Source organism: Otolemur garnettii, unplaced genomic scaffold, assembly GCF_000181295.1.
Source record: "Otolemur garnettii isolate 467f Iridium unplaced genomic scaffold, OtoGar3 scaffold00042, whole genome shotgun sequence".
NCBI classification, from domain to species: domain Eukaryota; kingdom Metazoa; phylum Chordata; class Mammalia; order Primates; family Galagidae; genus Otolemur; species Otolemur garnettii.
The window spans coordinates 4,708,251-4,725,187 of NW_003852437.1; the positions used below are offsets into that span (position 1 = coordinate 4,708,251).

Consider the following 16,937-nt stretch of genomic DNA (forward strand, 5'->3'; position numbering starts at 1 on the left):
GCCATGGCACTCTGCCCAGGGGGACAGCTTGAGGCTCTGTCTCAAAAAAAAAAAAAAAAAATTAACAGACTTAACTAGTATGAAGATCTTGCCCTGGGCCTACGCCTTCCTCTGGGAGGAACACAGACGCAGCCACTTTCTCTGAGCAGGTAACTAGCCCTGAATTACCTACCTATGGACTGAAGGTTACTTGAGAAAAATCAGTTGTTTCTTAGTTAATTCAGGGTAATAGAGTTTATTTTACTTGCTGCCAACTTCAAATCTAACTCAATCTACACCCCTGAGACAAATCTAATGGAAGAAATTCAGCAATATTTCTGGACAACAAGCTGGAGTGAGACATTCTACCTCTGTAAAGGGGATGTTAGTAAGACAGAAATCTAACAGTCCTCAGGTCACATGCCCTGTCGTTTTGATCCAGGAAGTAACACCGAAGGTAACTGGAGCAGGTGCAGGCACTGAGGGTGCCGTCAAAACCTCAGTCCACAAATAATGTTTTCTAATAATAAAACTGACATGTATTAAACGCTCCAGGTGCCAGACACAGGACTAATCATTTGGTATGCATTATCTCACTTAATCCCAATAGCCCTAGAAGGTAGAACATGGGCTCTGAACCACTCCACTGACTGCCTCTTGGAGAGCTTTATGCCTTGAACAATTTATTTATATAAGGAGATTAATTCTCCATGAAACCTATCGTTATCATCATCCAAAAGAATGGCAGGCTGCCCAAATTCCCCGATGGAGTTAAACATCAGAATCCCCTGGAGAGTTGTCATAACATACAGATTTCTTGACCCCAGCCAGGCTTAATGAATCAGGTGGTCACAAATCATCCGGAAATGTGAGGGATTCTGGTCTAAGGCAACGTCAACCACCGTATTCTCAAGATACTACAAATGTCACCACCTTGTGGCTCCAAATAATGAGGAAGCTTACCACCTAACCATAAATAGGAATCCACCCTCTGCCTGTGTGACTGCAGAACCTACATTTAAAAAATACGCTCACAGTTTTCACTAAGATTTAAAAACATCTCCGTAGTTCATGTGAAATGGCTTAGGAGGGCCACCTGCATCTCTTCCACTCACTCTGGGGGCCAGGAATAATCTCTGTCTTGACAAATCAGAGATCTTCTTCCTATTAGAAAATAGTGTTGTTTTATCCACACATTCTAGCCCTTTGTCACAGCGGCCAGGTAGCTCAGAGCCAAATTTTATACCATAATTTTCCTCAATCGGGTTTCAAGTATCATTATTATTTCAATTATTTTTGCTTTACTTTGGAAAGGGATGTTTGAAAACATTTTATTATGAAAGCAATTCATATTTTTAAGGAAGATTTAGACAACCCAAGGAAGAAAATTTAAGTTATTCATTTCCTATCCACCTGGAGATAACCAGTGTTAACATTGTATATATATTATATTCCTAGACACTTTTATCTCTCTGTTTTTTTTTTTTACAAAAAGGAAAGTACATAGTATTTTAGAACCTGCATTTAAAACACATTATAAATGTGTTTTCGTTACAGAATATATTCCTCAATAATGTCAGATTTAAAGCTCCTTGGATATTTTATGGTCTAGACATTAAATACTTTATTTACCAATAGTCTCCATCATTATACATTTTTTTTTTTTTTTTTTTTTGCAGTTTTTGGCCAGCGCTGGGTTTGAACCCACCACCTCCAGTATATGGGGCCGGCATCCTACTCCTTTGAGCCATAGGTGCCACCCTCATTATACATTCTTTTTGTTGTTGTTGTTATGTTTTTACAAAAGTCTAAAAAAAAGGCAACTAATATGTATAAATGAAAATAAAAATTAATTCTAAAAAAAAAACAGATTACACCAAGTCTTACAGACAGTAGAAATAGAAATACTCATTATACATTCTTAATGCTACTTCCTATTTTTAATAGAAAGTATAACAAAGTATAATCAACATATTTAGAATTAAAATTTTGTGCACATGCACTATTCATTATTTCCACGTTCATTCACTCATTTAAAGAGACTCAATTTTCTCCTCTCCTCTTCCACAGTAGATCCTCTAAAGATCAGATTTCCTAAGGGATCAGTCCTAGGCATGGTCTCATTTTATTCTTTCCTACTAAGTGGTCATTCATCTACTCACTTCTACAGCATCTCTGTGCAAAACTACTCTGGACATCGTATTGTGAGCCCAAACCTCTCCTGAGAGGAGCCAGGCTTGCCTGAGCTCAGGAGTTTGAGACCAGCCTGAGCAAGGCAAGACCCATCTCTAAAAACAGCCAGGCATTGTGGTAGGCACCTGTAGTTCCAGCTACTCAGGAAGCTGAGGCAAAAGGATTGCTTGAGCCCAAGAGTTTGAGATTGCTGTAAGGTATGATGTACCATGGCACTCTACCCAGTGCGACAAAATGAGACTCTGTCAAAAGAAAGAAAGAAAGAGAGAGAAAAATAAAGATCACAAATTATTTATTAACTGTCCAGTCAAGAAGTGGAGCTTAACTCTCTACCCCTCAAGCATGGGCTGGAATTGGTGACACATTTCTAATAAATAAAATATGGCAGAAGTGATGATGTGGACTTTCCATGTCATGAAGACACTCAAGCAGCCCTACGGAGAGCTTTACATGGTGAGGAACTGTGGCCTCCCACCAATAGCCAGCAGGGGACTGAAACCTTTTGCCAAAAGCCATATACATAAGCCATCTTGGAATCATCTTCAGTCAAGTCTTCAGAGGACAGCAACCCCGGCCAACAGCTCGAGTGCCATATCATGAGAGACCCTGGGTAAGCATCACCTAGCTACGCCACTCTCAAATTCCTGACCTAGCACACTGCAGGGAGTAATAATTATTTGTTGTTGGGCAATTTGTTACACAGCAACAGATAATTAGTATAGATTTGCTTCTAAGCTTTGAAATAATTTGTTATGCAGCAGATACAGATACTTGCTATGTATCTAACCACCAACCTGACCACTGAGGTATCTCACAGATTCATTTCACCCTTAACACACCTCAAAATGAACAGATGGTATCCTCTCAAATCTATTGTGGCTCCCGTCTGTCTCTCCCAACTTGCTATACAGCATCTTTAGCCATTCACCTGTTCATACCAGGAAATAAGTCCTTGACATATCTCTTCCTTCTAATACCAAAATGTATGACTTCTACCCACTCTTGCTGTTCTAATTCCTAACCACAGCTTAAGTCCATCCACAGCTCCTTATCCCCACTGTCTTCCCCCAATCCAAGTTACTATCATTTTTTATCTCCAATCTAAAGCCAGTAACCTTCTGACATTGTCTCCTAAATTCTGTTCCTTTCTAATCAACTCTCTGGACCTTGGAACATCTAAGTTAACGTGCTGTACAGGCAATGAATCATCTGCTCCCTCCTATGCAGCATCTTATCTTGCAACACTGTCCCTGCTCGGTGCGCGCCAGCATGCTGGCCTTTGTGTTCCTGTGAGGAACCCGGCCCCTTCCTGCCCCAGGACAGTTGCTCACGCCACTGTCGGCTGACAGCATCTACACTTCATTCTCAATCGGCTACCTTCAAATGGACTCTCAGGCTTAATTTTAAATATGTTTTCTTCTGAGCAGACTTCTAGACTCCTTCAGTCTCTCTAAGCAACCTGTTTTCTTTTCTCACACACCCTAGTACTTATCTCAATTTGATTACATATTGATTTGCATCCATCCAGGGAAGCAAAAACTACCTACTTTGATCTCCACAGTATACCAATGTCTTAACACAGGTTGTCAATGTTAAAAATTACTAAATGAGTTTGCTGAAGGGGTCATTGAGTCTAAAGAAACTGTATTGAATCTAGACCTCTATCTTGTCCATTTCAATAAAAAGAACACGGATCTGTTATATGTATTACTTTTTCAACCTTGTGCAAAATTGTCACACCATCGCCATCAGGGTTATCACTTACTTTCTCATTTTATCTTTTTCACGTGTTTAAAGATCCTTTTATCATCAGCAAAGATGAAAATACGACTTCTAGAAACATTAAAAGAGAGAAAAGCTGGTACAAAAATAGTCCCTAAAGGCAGACCAGAGAAGCAATTCTAAAGTTCATTAGAAAACTAAATTGGCCCTGATTGATCTAAATAGGAACATTTTATCCTGGTGTTTAGCGTTTTGATGAATAATCATTTCCCTTTCCAAAGCTCAGTGTTTTGTAAAAGCAGACAGGATGATGACTCTGTGCAAGATTATTTTTTGATGAAGAAATCAGAGACTCACTGATGGGAGAACCAAGAAATACTAATAAGGGCAAGCTGTAACACAGCGTCAATCAGCAGGGCCCTGTCTCTCACTTCCAGTAAATGCTCCACGGCTTGTAAACAGAGATGGAGTGGGGTTTGGGAGCCAGCCCTGTGGGTTGTGAGACAGAGCCACACACAGGGAGCAGCCCCACAACAGCGGTCACGGCAGCTCACCAGAAAAGAGACAGTGCATGGAGCTCCCAGTGCAAAGAAATAAGAACCATCCAGGCCTCCCTCAGTCTTTCCACACACACTGATCCACACCACTGTCAGCCAGCACCCAGGCTCCAAACGCCAAGATCATACAGATTTATGTATAAGCACATAATTGTGCCAAAGTCCAATAAGTGGTACATACTTTAACTTAATAGATGTGCAGTACCTAGTAATAGAACATGACAAACTTAGATCTACAGACAAGCACATGCATAAGGTTTCTTGCACATAGAAATAAATGTTTCTTAGTAACAGGAAAATATATAACAGTCCAAAGAACTTGAAGAACTATAGCTTTGCGCCTTCCATTCATTGTGACAAATACAGTCCATATTTTTCTAATCAGTGGCTCACAGTATAGCATTATCAATATTAACTATGACTTATTCGTTTTGAGAAAGCAAGTTATAAAGCTAGATCATTTTTACTTTGATAAGCTCTTCAGCAGAAGTGAAATCTTTTTTTTTTTTTTTTTTTTGAGATAGAGCCTCAAGCTGTCCCCCTGGGTAGAGTGCCGTGGCATTACAGCTCACAGCAACCTCCAACTCCTGGGCTCAAGTGAGTCTCTTGCCTCCGCCTCCCAAGTAGCTGGGACCACAGGCGCCCGCCACAACGCCCGGCTATTTTTTGGTTGCAGCCGTCATTGTTGTTTGGCGGGTCCGGGCTGGGGATTCGAACCCGCCACCTTAGGTGTACGTGGCTGGTGCCTTAGCCGGTTGAGCTATAGGCGCCGAGCCAGAAGTGAAATCTTAATAAAAGAATTTAACTACAGACACCTATAGCAGTTTTATACATAACCGTTTAACGCATAAATTACCAGTACTCATTAAAATTATTCGTTCTAAGTAATACAAAGTAAACAAATCATACTGTTTCGAATATAATAATCATTCTAGAAAAGTTCAAATCAGAATGACACGGTATCAAAAACCTACTCTAAAGTATAAAAAGGTAGTACCCTATGGCAGGAAAAAAATAGCATGCCATCAAGGTGTCATGTAGAAAGTGGCAACCGTCAGAGGCCACACTGTGTTCCATAACAGGAAAGAGGTACCCTCAGACAAAAGGGAAGAGGACGGGAACAAGGACACCAGTGTTTAAGGCCTTCAAGGGATACACTCCCACCAGCAAGCAAGACCCCAGCGTCTGCTGGGCCAGGGAAGGCTAGACTCCATGTACCAGGTGGGTCTCCCACTAAGAAAGAAGGAGTCACAGCTTTGTCAATGGCCAGAGTGAAATGGCAAGCAGCAGTAGCCAGGCCAAGCCGACAGGGGTACAGATACATAGAGATCAAAGACAAGTCAAACAAGGTCATATATCCAAACAAAGAGCCCAGCAAAAAAGGTCACCATGACGCCCAGCTACCAGGAAACTGTGAAACGATCTTGATATTGATAATAATGAAATTAGAATGCCCTTTCAGCCTGAGGAAGGAAATCCAGAAACCAAAGTTACAGCCCAGTCCCATTTGCCAGTGTGCGTTTCTCTAACATAATAATTAAACATTCTGACACCTTCATAAGTCATGATTTATAGACGTTTAGATACTTGCGTAAATACCATTTAATCCTTTAAACCATGAAATGCCCCGGAGTCTCAAGAGTCTCATCTGTTAATAGTTCTGAAAGGCTCACAGGGTTTAGGGTATGGCCGACACATTTACCCAGCACAGTCTAAGTGTTAATTCTGGATCACCAACTAAAGAAGGGAGCCCATTTTCAACATGGATTTTACATAAAACACTTTCAAAAACCATCCAAGTGTGGTTATGTTAGCAGATTGTACTACGGTAAGTCTCATACCATGCACTTATTGCCCCAAAGAAGAATAAACTCCTTGCCTAACTGTGGAGAAAACACAGAAAGAAAAGTTCATCAGGTCTGAGGAATTCAAATGTGTTTTCAGTACTTACTTTTAGTTACATTTTAACATCCAAACTATTTTTTTTATCTCCATTGATTCATTTTTTACTTTATTTTGCTTTATGTATTTTTGTAAGCCAACTTTTGTAAATAACTAAGGACAAAGAATAGAAATTTGACAAATGTAAAATATTTGCCTTATTCAGTGAAACAAACTGAAATTATTCAACAGCAACAAAAGAGAGAGGTTGAGGAATTCCTTGGGATTATCCTATTCTTGGTTTCTTTGCTTTTTTTCCATCACAGGAGTTGAGAGTGTCTGATAAGAAAAATCGCATGAAAGAGGGAGTTAAAGAAAAAATCTATAAATGCCATATGACCTGCCTGCCAAGAAGTACTTTATCTTATATTACAGTAAGAAGATGCCTTGTAAGCAAATGGGGAAACCATGTACACCCACAGTAATTCAAAGGCTATTCATCCCAGAACCTGTTCGCAAACGCAGACCTTTGAAAACAGTTTGCAAGCCCTAAATTGCTAATATTTGTATAATTTGAAGAAAAGAACTGCAAATACAAGAAACTATCTTTTTTTAGTAGTAATGAAGATGATGACAGCACCAGCAGCAGAGGAGACTGATGCAGAGGGCTGGCCACACTGAGGCACAGGGCATCCCTTTTCTTCTATTAAGTAATGATTTTTTCACCAATGGAGAAATAATTCACACATCATAAAGACCATTCTTTTAAAGTGCACAATTCAATAGTTCTTAGTATGTTCACAAAATTGTGCAAAAAAAAAATCGCTATCTAATTCCAGACGCTTCCATCACCCCAAAGAGAAGCTTCCTGCACACAGCGGTTAGCCTCCATTCCTGCTCTCCTCCACGCCCTAATAATCTACTTCCTGCCACTGTGAATTTTCCTACTGCAGACACTGCATATGGAGCCAATCACGTGGTATGAAGCTTTGTGCGCCAGGCTTCTTTCACTGCGGGTATGTGTTCAAGGTTCACGCACGTTACAGCTTCTATCAGTGGTGCACTGCTGGTTACAGCTGAGTAATATTCCACCGGGTGGAGAGACCACACCTGGCTGATCTGTTCATCCGCTGATGGGGATTTCAATTGTTTCCACTTTTTGCCTATATGAATACTGCTTTTATGAACACTCATGTACAAGTTTTTGTGTGAGCATATGTTTTTAATTTTCCTGGGTCTATAACTTAGAAATTGCTGAGTTGTATGATAATTCCACACTTAACTTTTTTGAGAAACTGCCAAACTGTTTTCCGAAACTGCTACTCTATTTTATATCTCCACCAGCAATGTAAGGCTCTTGTTTTTCCACATCCTTGCCAACACGAGCTCCTTTCCATACTTTTATTATAGCCATCCTAGTGGGTGTGAAGTGGAATCTCACTGTGGCTTTTTGATTTGCATTTCCCGGACAACTAATGATCTTTTCATGGCCTTATTGGCCATTTGTTTATCTGCTTTGGAGAAATGTCTATCCCTTTGACCATTTTTCAGTTGGGTCATTAGTCTTTAGATTGTTAAGTTCTAAAAATTCTTTAACCAGCCTGAGCAAGAGTGAGACCCTGTCACTCCTAAAAAATAGAAGAAGAAGAAAAACAAAACTTAGCCATGCATTGTGGTGGGCACCTATAGCCCCAGCTATTCAGGAGGCTGAGGCAGGAGGATCACTTAAGCATAGGAGTTTGAGGTTTCTGTGAGTTAAGCAGAGGCCATGGCACAACAGAGTAACCTGGGCAACAGAGTAAAACTCTGTCTCAAAAAAAAAAAGAAACACCCAGCACTCTGGGAGGCCGGGGTGGGTAGATTGCTTGATCTCAGGAGATGGAGACCAGCCTGAGCAAAGGCAAGACACCATCTCTAAAACTAGCCAGGCATTATGGCAGACACCTGTAGCCCCAGGTGTCTGGGAGACTCGGGTAAGAGGATTGCTTGGGACCAGGGAGTTTGAGGTTGCTGTGAGCTACAATGCCACAGCACTCTACCAAGGGCAACTGAGTGAAACTCTGTCTCAAAAAAAAAAAAAAGAAGAAGAAGAAATAAAAAGAATTCTTTATACATTCTGGATACTAGCCCCGGATCAGATACATGATTTGCAAATATTTCTTCCCATTCTCTTGGTTGACTTTTCACTTCATTATCTTATTGTAATCATCACAACTGCCATGAGATAGTACTATGAGAAAACAGAGTTAATATACACAACCAATAAGATGAGAAAGAGAGTTAATAAACACAGCTTAAGCAAATTAGAGGAGAGTTTAACCCAGGCAATCTGCCTGCAAGCACTGGGAGAATGTACTATCAGAAACACAGAGCTCATCAGATACTATCGAAAGACACTAAATAAATCAGCAGGAATAAAAATAATTAACTTAAAAACATGTAGTATTACTGATGCTTTACATAGAAATACCGGAGGGCCCTTCCTAACTTGAAAAGAAAGAGTAGCTTAAAATAGAGAACATTCAGCCTCAAAAGGAAGGCAAAACTTGGCCTCTAAACAGTGCCTATTCTTTTCAAGTGTAGGAAACTTTCTTACTGAGTTATGTAGTTGAAACAAAGGAATTCAGAGCACAAGTGGTATTTTTGCTGAGATTCAAACATTGTAAATAGTCGCAGTGGGTGTTTTGTTAGGTGGAGGTCTATTTCTTAGCTAACAACCCCCTGTTCTTAAAATGTAAGCCTCCCCCAGCCCTCTACAACCACTCTCTGAGACGAAGAACAAAGCCAACGTTAGCAACTAAGATGCTACTCCAATTCCATCCTCTTGTGGGTTTTTTTCTTTTTTTTGCCACCAACTATGCGAAACATATAAGTTAATCTGAAAATAATTTTAGTATGTCTGTAGAATCACGTTCATGCAAAATAAAAGGTAAAAGAGTCTTTAAAAAGAACATGCTAGAGCTACCAGTCCTGTCGTGGCAAGAGATGCAATATATTTAGCTAAGGCAAAAAAAAAGAGAGAGAGAGAGAGAGAGAAATAACACAGTCTTGCATTTATTAAAAACACGCAATAGAAATTCATATTTCAATATGCCAGTAAATGCATACAAACCAAAGAAAAAACATCTCATGCTGAGAGTTCCCCCCTGCCCTAGGGAGTAGGGTATAATTTTTATGTGGTGAAATGTCTGACTTTTTAAATGTATATGTAATATTTTGTTTTAAAAGGAAAAAAAAAAAACCTTCCCAAGAATAGTGTTCTGTCCGATGATCCTACAAAATGTAAAACCTTGGACGTGAATGAACGCAAAGGAATAAAATGAACATACCTTGGTAAGTTTCAGTGACTCCTCAAACGTCTTAAAGTTGTGAGAAAAAGAATGCATGTACTTAAATATGTGGATTTGAGTAGAGGCAGAAATTCCACACCTTTCATCAATTTCTTTAAGTGGCTCTCGGATTCAAAAAAAAGTTTTAAGAACACTGCCTTTAACAAGTACTACGAGGTCTCATTTTATGAAAGGTCAAAATAGAAATTAAGGGATAAAACAAAACGAAATCCCGTAAGCCAAAACACAGTAAAAAGACACCTTCTAAATCACAAAAAGATACTCATTAACTCTAAATCTGAGGTTAACACTAAACGCACCCTATTTTTTTTTCAAAAAACTTATGACAGCTGGGTGCAGTGGCTCACCCCTGTAATCCCCACACTCTGGGGGGCAGCAGTGGGCAGATTGCTTGAGCTCAGGATTTCAAGCCCAGCCTGAGCAAGAGAGAGACCCTGGCTCTACCAAAAATAGAAAAATTAGCCAAGACTGGTGGCACATGATGCCTGTAATCTGAGCTACTTGGGAGGACGAGAAAGAAAGATTACTTGAGCACAACGAGTTTGAGATTGCAGTGACCTATGATGATGCCACTACACTTTACCAGGGCCATGACAGAAGGACTCTGTTGGGGGGGGGGGCAATTAATTATTAACTCAACTACTAAAAGAAAGTGATGAAATTCATTTTGGACAAGCAGGAATGACTAGATTATTATCCACCATTCTGAACTCTTTCTGCAGACATTGTTTTTAAAAAGAAATGCAGATCAAGAGTTATCTATCCACCGTGGTAGGCAGAATAATGCACCTGCTCCTGTCTTCTCCCTGCCAAAGATGTTCACGTCCCAGTGTCATGAACCTACGAGGGTATTAGGTAATTGAGGTTGCAGATGGAAGTACAGTTGCTAATCAACTGACTTAACGGGAGAGAGATTATCTTGGATTATCCTGGTACCCCCAAAGGAACCACAAGGACCCTTCTAAATGACAGAAGGCAGCAGGAGAGCCCATTGAAGCTGGAAAAGACAAGGAAACGGATTTTCCCTGCGAGCTTCCAGAAGGAACGCAGCCCTGCTTGATTTTAGCTCAGCGAGGTCCATGTCAGATTTCTGACCTCTGCAGAACTGTAAAATAATATAAATATATGTTGTTTTAACCCACCAAATTGGTGCTGATTCGATACAGCGGCAAAAGGAAACTAATATACCCACTTATCTGCAATACTTCTCCATCACGGATCCCTGTTACGGACCATAAACCAGGAAATATATAATCAGAAGTAAAAGCACGGGGCGGCGCCTGTGGCTCAAGGAGTAGGGTGCCGGCCCCATATACCATATACCGGAGGTAGTGGGTTCAAACCCAGCCCCAGCCAAAAATTGCAACAACAAAAAATAAGAAGTAAAAGCACAAAGTAGGCAGAGCTAAGCTGCAAGTGCCTGAGCTCCCAGCCCCAGGTGAGTTAAACGTGCAGATCGCACTGCACACAAAATCTCCGCACAGGGAAATCCCACACAAACTGACCTAAAAGGAAGGACATGTGACCCAAAGCACTCTCTGTGCCTTTCCTGGAGAAAGCGTAAGAGAGAGAGTAGTGAGAAACAGGTCCCAATCAGAAGCATTTCCACAGGTGTCGGCTGAGCACCCTACCAGCAGAAACTGATAAGAAATAAGAATCACACTCAAGATCCTTCCGTCACAGTTACCATGAAAATACAGTGAGCTCAGCTTTTGGCAACAGAATCTTAAATATTAAAATCCATGATGTGAGCTTTGCCATAACTCAATTTAATTCAACAGGCCCTAAACATTCTCAAGCTCCCAGCCTCAACATTCAGCTCCTCCATACCTTGCCCTCAGCGTCCTACCATAACCCTTCATCTATTCACCCCCCCAATCTGCATCCTAAACACCTCTGACAGATCAGCCTTCTTCTGATCATGAATTCATCACACTTAGAACCTCCAAACATCACCCACTGCTTTCAAATTCAGGTCCGTTTATAGGTTCCAAGGCCAAGTATCCACCTAGCATGTTGCTCACCACGCTTTCCTATAGCCACGCCCTATTATTGCTGTGCCCTCTACCCAGAACATTTCCCTCCAGCCTCCATGAAGCCCAGCCCTAGACTCGCCCCATACTCCCTTTTTGAATTTATATGGTAACTTAGTTCCTCACCACAAAATACATTTTTTTTTTTTTGGAAACAGAGTCTCCCTCTGTTGCCCAGGCTAACGGCGACCTTCCTGCCTCAGCCTCCCTGAGTAGCTGGGGCTACAAGCAACCACCACAATGCCTGGCAATTTTTTTCTATTTTTAAAAGAGATGGGTCTCCCTCTTGCTCAGGCTGAGCTCAAGCATTCCTCCTGTCTCCGCCTCAGAGAGTGAGTGCTAGGATTACAGGCATGAGCCACCACACTTAGCCAACAAAATCTTTCATGCCCATATGATCTCATCTTCTTGTTTGTTTTGGTTGGTTGGTTGGATGGGTGGTTTTAAGCAAGGAAAGACTATAAAGAGAATTAGTTGACTGAGGAGTTTGTATCCTTCCTGTCTGCAGTTATTGCTACCACACAATAAAATTCCCATCAGCCAAATGATGGCCTAAAAGTTGTGCAGACAGAGGAGATTTAAGATCTACCTGAAAAGCAAGTAAGTAGTAGTAACACTGCAAGGAGGGGGACCGAACCACTGAGTCAGGCCTCAGTATCTTAAACCACACCAGTTCTGAGAAAACCAAGCTGTCTGGGTGTCAATTTCAAAATGAATCCAGCCTTAGGATTTGAAAGTTATAACTGCCAAACCTTGTGGCAACTCAGCTATACGAATGGACATATGTATAGAAATATTTCAGTAAGATCTGAGGAAATTAGTTCCTTCTCCAGTGGTAAAAGTACAGATGGACAGATCTTTTCCTAAATTCTGAGTCAAAAGCCTAGAAAACACATAAAAAAGGAGATAAGCAAAAAACAAAACAAAAAACAGTTCTATAAGATACTGTGTTTCATGAGCCTTGGTCTCCTTATTTTTAAAATTAAGCACTACTGTGTGTCCATCCATTATTATATGTGATTATTAAGGTTTTTGGAAAAAAATAGTAAGATCAAAGTGCTAAGGACTGAGAAACTTAATTCAAATCATATTTCAAATAGCAAACCAAAACAATACAAAACTTAAGAAAAAATGAGCTATTAACATAATATGTGTATCTATAGCTAATCTGCTACATTTCTAATGCAATAAACTCATTCTGAACATTCTAGCACAGAGTAGGTCCTCAATACATCTTTGTTTTAAAGTGCTAGCTCACAGGGCAAACCCATCTGTTTCATAAGTCATCTGGTAACGGGACCCAAGGCCCTGCATCAAGTACAGTCAACTTTTGCATTATATTAAAAATGGTGTGTCATTTTCTTTTTCCCTTATTTTGTTCTCTTTTTGAAATAAGATCTCACTCTGGTGTCCGGGCTGGAACACAGTGGCATAATCACAGTCCACTGCAACCTCAAACTCCGGGTTTCAAGTGATCTTCCTGCCTCCGCTTCCCAAGTGGCTAGGACTACAGGTGCATACCACCACTCCCAGCTAATTTTTAAATTTTTCTGTAGAGGCAGGGTTTTACCATGTTGCCCAGGCTGGTCTTAAATTCCTGGCCTCAAGTGATCCTTCCACCTCAGCCTCCCAATGTTTTAAGATTATAGGTAGGAGCTACCAGGCCGGCTCTCTGCTTTACTTTTTTCTTTCTTTCATTTTTTTTCCCCCCCTTGGAGACGATCTCCCTCAGTCACCCGGGTAGAGTGCTATGGCATCAGCCTAGCTCACAGCAACCTCAAATTCCTGGGTTCAAACGATCCTCTTGCCTCAGCCTCCCAAGTAGCTGGGACTACAGGCACCACCACAACGCCCAGCTAGTTTTTTTTATTTTTAGTAGTGATGAGTCTTGCTCTTGCTCAGGATGATCTTAAACTCATGAGCTCAAGCAAACCACCCGCCTCACCCTCCCAGAGTGCTAGGATTACAGGTGTGAGCCACCACATCCGGCCTTCTCTGCCTTATTTTTAAAACTATTCAGGTGCCAATGCAGACCTTTATAACACAGCTTGGCAAAGTTTAATTTGAACAGGCAGTTTCTCATGCCCTTCAAGACTGTATTCAACAATGAAATAATTTGGCTTTATATCCTATCCAGTTATTAATCACAAACAACAAAGAAAGAACTTTCACACGGAAAAAGTGAAACTTAATGCTGGCCAGGACTCGCTCTGTGTCACTGTGGGTCACATTCACTTGCAGCTAACGTCACTGAATGACCTTGGCTTTTTAGAAACTATATTCGATTTTTGGCTGGAGAGGAAACAAAATAGCCATGTGACTTCAGGACAAAATGGTCCCACAGATTAGCAGTGTGAAGAGAGTACCACTCACCAGTTCAGAAAAGAGCACGTGGGAGCCGGTAGCTCAGCAGCTAGGGCGCCAGCCATATACACCAGGGCTGGTGGGTTCAAACCTGGCCCAGGTCGGCCAAACAACAATGACAACTACAACAATAAAATAGCTGGGCATTATGGTGGGCACCTGTAGTCCCAGCTACTTGGGAGGCTGAGGCAAGAGAATCGCTTAAGCTGTGAGCTGTGATGCCACAGCACTCTACAGAGGGTGACATAGTAAGATTCTGTCTCAAAAAAAAAAATGAAAAGCGCAACTGAGTTCTGGGATTATAGGAGGGTGTCCTGTCCACCTGTGAGGGCTCTTTCACTAAGTATCCAACGGAGAAATTTCTGCCCTGCCATGGGACACGCACACCGAAACCTGAGCACTCCCTCTCCACCTATTTAAAGTTAATAGATTCCAGCCAAATTTCACTTTTCAGAAATCAGCTCCAATGAATAGCTAATTTTTTTAATTAACAAAGCAAATATCTTACACCTCTATTTTACTCATTTTCTTTTCTTTTTTTTTTTTTGTTGCCATTGTTATAATTGCTTCAATTAATTTGGCCTTTGCTTTTATTCTTTAATTTTGAGTAAGAAAGTGGTAACAGAATGAGAAAAAGAAAAACCCAGGAATCAACGTATTCCTCTAATTAAACAAGCACTTCTTTCCTCATCAGCCTTGCAAAAGCCCTTTTTAGCATCCAGAAAAAGACTCATCTGGTCTTCCCTAAACCCCTGCATGGTTTTAACTCACACATAGTCCTCTGAACTATGCATGAAATTAAAAGTAATATTGCCCTACCTGCCAAGCAAAAAATGTTTCCCCAAGGAAACATTAATAATTAGCATTAATAATTAGCTCAAAATCAGGGACAAAATTAGCAGAGCAACAGATGAGGTGGGATTTTTTTTCCTCTTCCTAACATTAGTCTCTATATGGGGAAAACCACAAACTGAAAACCAGTCTGTCTGGCCAGGCGCTGTGGCTCAAGTCTGTAATCCTAGTACTCTGGGAGGTCCAAGTGGGTGAATTGCTGAGCTCACAGGTTCAAGACCAGACTGAGCTAGAGTGAGACTCCGTCTCTAAAAATGGCTGGGCATTGTGGTGAGTGCCTGTAGACCCAGCTACTTGGGAGGCTGAGGCAAGAGAATCACTTGAGCCCAAGAGTTTGAGGTTGCTGGAAGCTCTCATGCTATGGCACTACAGCACTCTACCGAGACTCTATCTCCCAAAAAAAAGAAAACCAGTCTTTCTGAAATCTAGCAGGCCCTGAGTCAGCCCGTGGTATGAAGGAAGTGGGTGGAAAATAGTATTAGGCAGGGACATGAAATGCCAACCTGCCATGGCTTTAACTTCGTTATACAGTCTGGAGACTTTTTCTTAAGACACACTGGGCAGCAGCCTAACAAAAGTATTTATTTACTTTCCAAGCAATCTCTTGAATTAGTGAAAGTGACCTTGTCTACCTCTTATTATAGAAAGGTGTTCAAATATTTCTATTCTTCTGATCTGATCTTTACTTACACCAGTCTGGTGAAAGGAAAACTTGGCTAACATCGGAGTTTGGTTCCCCCCCAGAAGGAGATGCTAAAACAAAGATTCATGTATAGGTAGTTTATTTTGGAGCTGATCCTAGATTAACAGGGTAGGGAGTAAAGAAAGGAGACAGAGAAGGAAAGTCATTATCAAGCAAGTTATGCCGAATTGTAATCCAACTAGGAGGAACTCAGACACCCAGTGTGAAATACTCATTTCAAAGGCAGCCATGGGATGCAAGAGAGCTCAGAATTTATAGGAGAGCAGTCACTGGCTGGGGGGCCTGCGGGGTGCTGGGGCTGGCACTTCCTGGCAGCCCTGGGTGTGAGCTTTTCTAGCCAGAGAGCACCCTAAAGCGAAGGGCTGCAGTTGTCTGCAGGTAGAAGTCCCAGTGCACTGGAAGTGCCGAAGGCACGAAGATGGAGTACTAGCAGCCTCTGGCACAGCTAGGACTGGGATCATTTCCAAAAGGATACTTAAACCAGAGGCAACCACGTCTGTTATGTGACACATACCACTAAACACAAAGTTTAGTTCTTTTCCCATAAGATTATTCTTCAAAAAAAAAAAAAAAAGACGTCGCCTTACAGTTAAATGTTTAAAAGTCTAATATTATGGGCTACTGTCAACTACTGTGTCTTAGGAATAGCAAAGTACTATTGTTTGGGAAAGACACAGTCTCCTGAAAGGACCTTAAATCACTATTCTACCCAGAGGCTGTTCAATCCCAAAAGCCCTGAGATTGGGCGTGTGTGCTGACGTCAGGGAGGCGTGGCCTCTCCAGCTATATAAGCAAGCCAGCAGCAGTGGCTGGTTAGTCTCAGATTGAGCTGGTCTCAGGCTCAGCTGGTGCTTCGTTCTCCGGTGAGAGGCGGGAGCGTGAGCGTGAGAGGCAGGAGCGGAACAGGTGACAACTTCCAAGGCAATTGCCACCCAGAGACACGGCGGAAAGTTTCATTTCCAGGTTAGGAGAAGTTGGGGAGGGATCTGGCCTAGCGCTGCTTCGGGAGCTGTCTGGGGTTTGCGGTCCCGGTTCGTAGGAGAAGGCCAGGAAGGATCTGGCCTTGGGCTGCTTTGAGCTGTCTTGGGTTTGGGGTCCTGGTTCGTAGGAGAAGGCGGGGAGGGATCTGGCCTAGCCCTGCTTCGGGAGCTGCCTGGGGTTTGAGGTCCTGGTTCGTGGCCACAGACCCAACACCGAGAAGGCGGCTTCCGCCGACTGAGGGTCGTGAACTTTGGGAGAGATAAGAAGAATCCGGTCAGACTGGACCCGAACTCACCATTGCCCATGGCGACCCCAGGCCCCG

At 41.8% G+C, this 16,937-nt stretch overlaps 1 protein-coding gene across 1 annotated transcript in view; it reads right to left on the reverse strand.

The window, feature by feature from the left end:
- UTRN (utrophin) overlaps positions 1 to 16,937 on the reverse strand; it is a 513,062-nt gene that overhangs the window by 417,626 nt on the left and 78,499 nt on the right. The window lies entirely within an intron of this gene.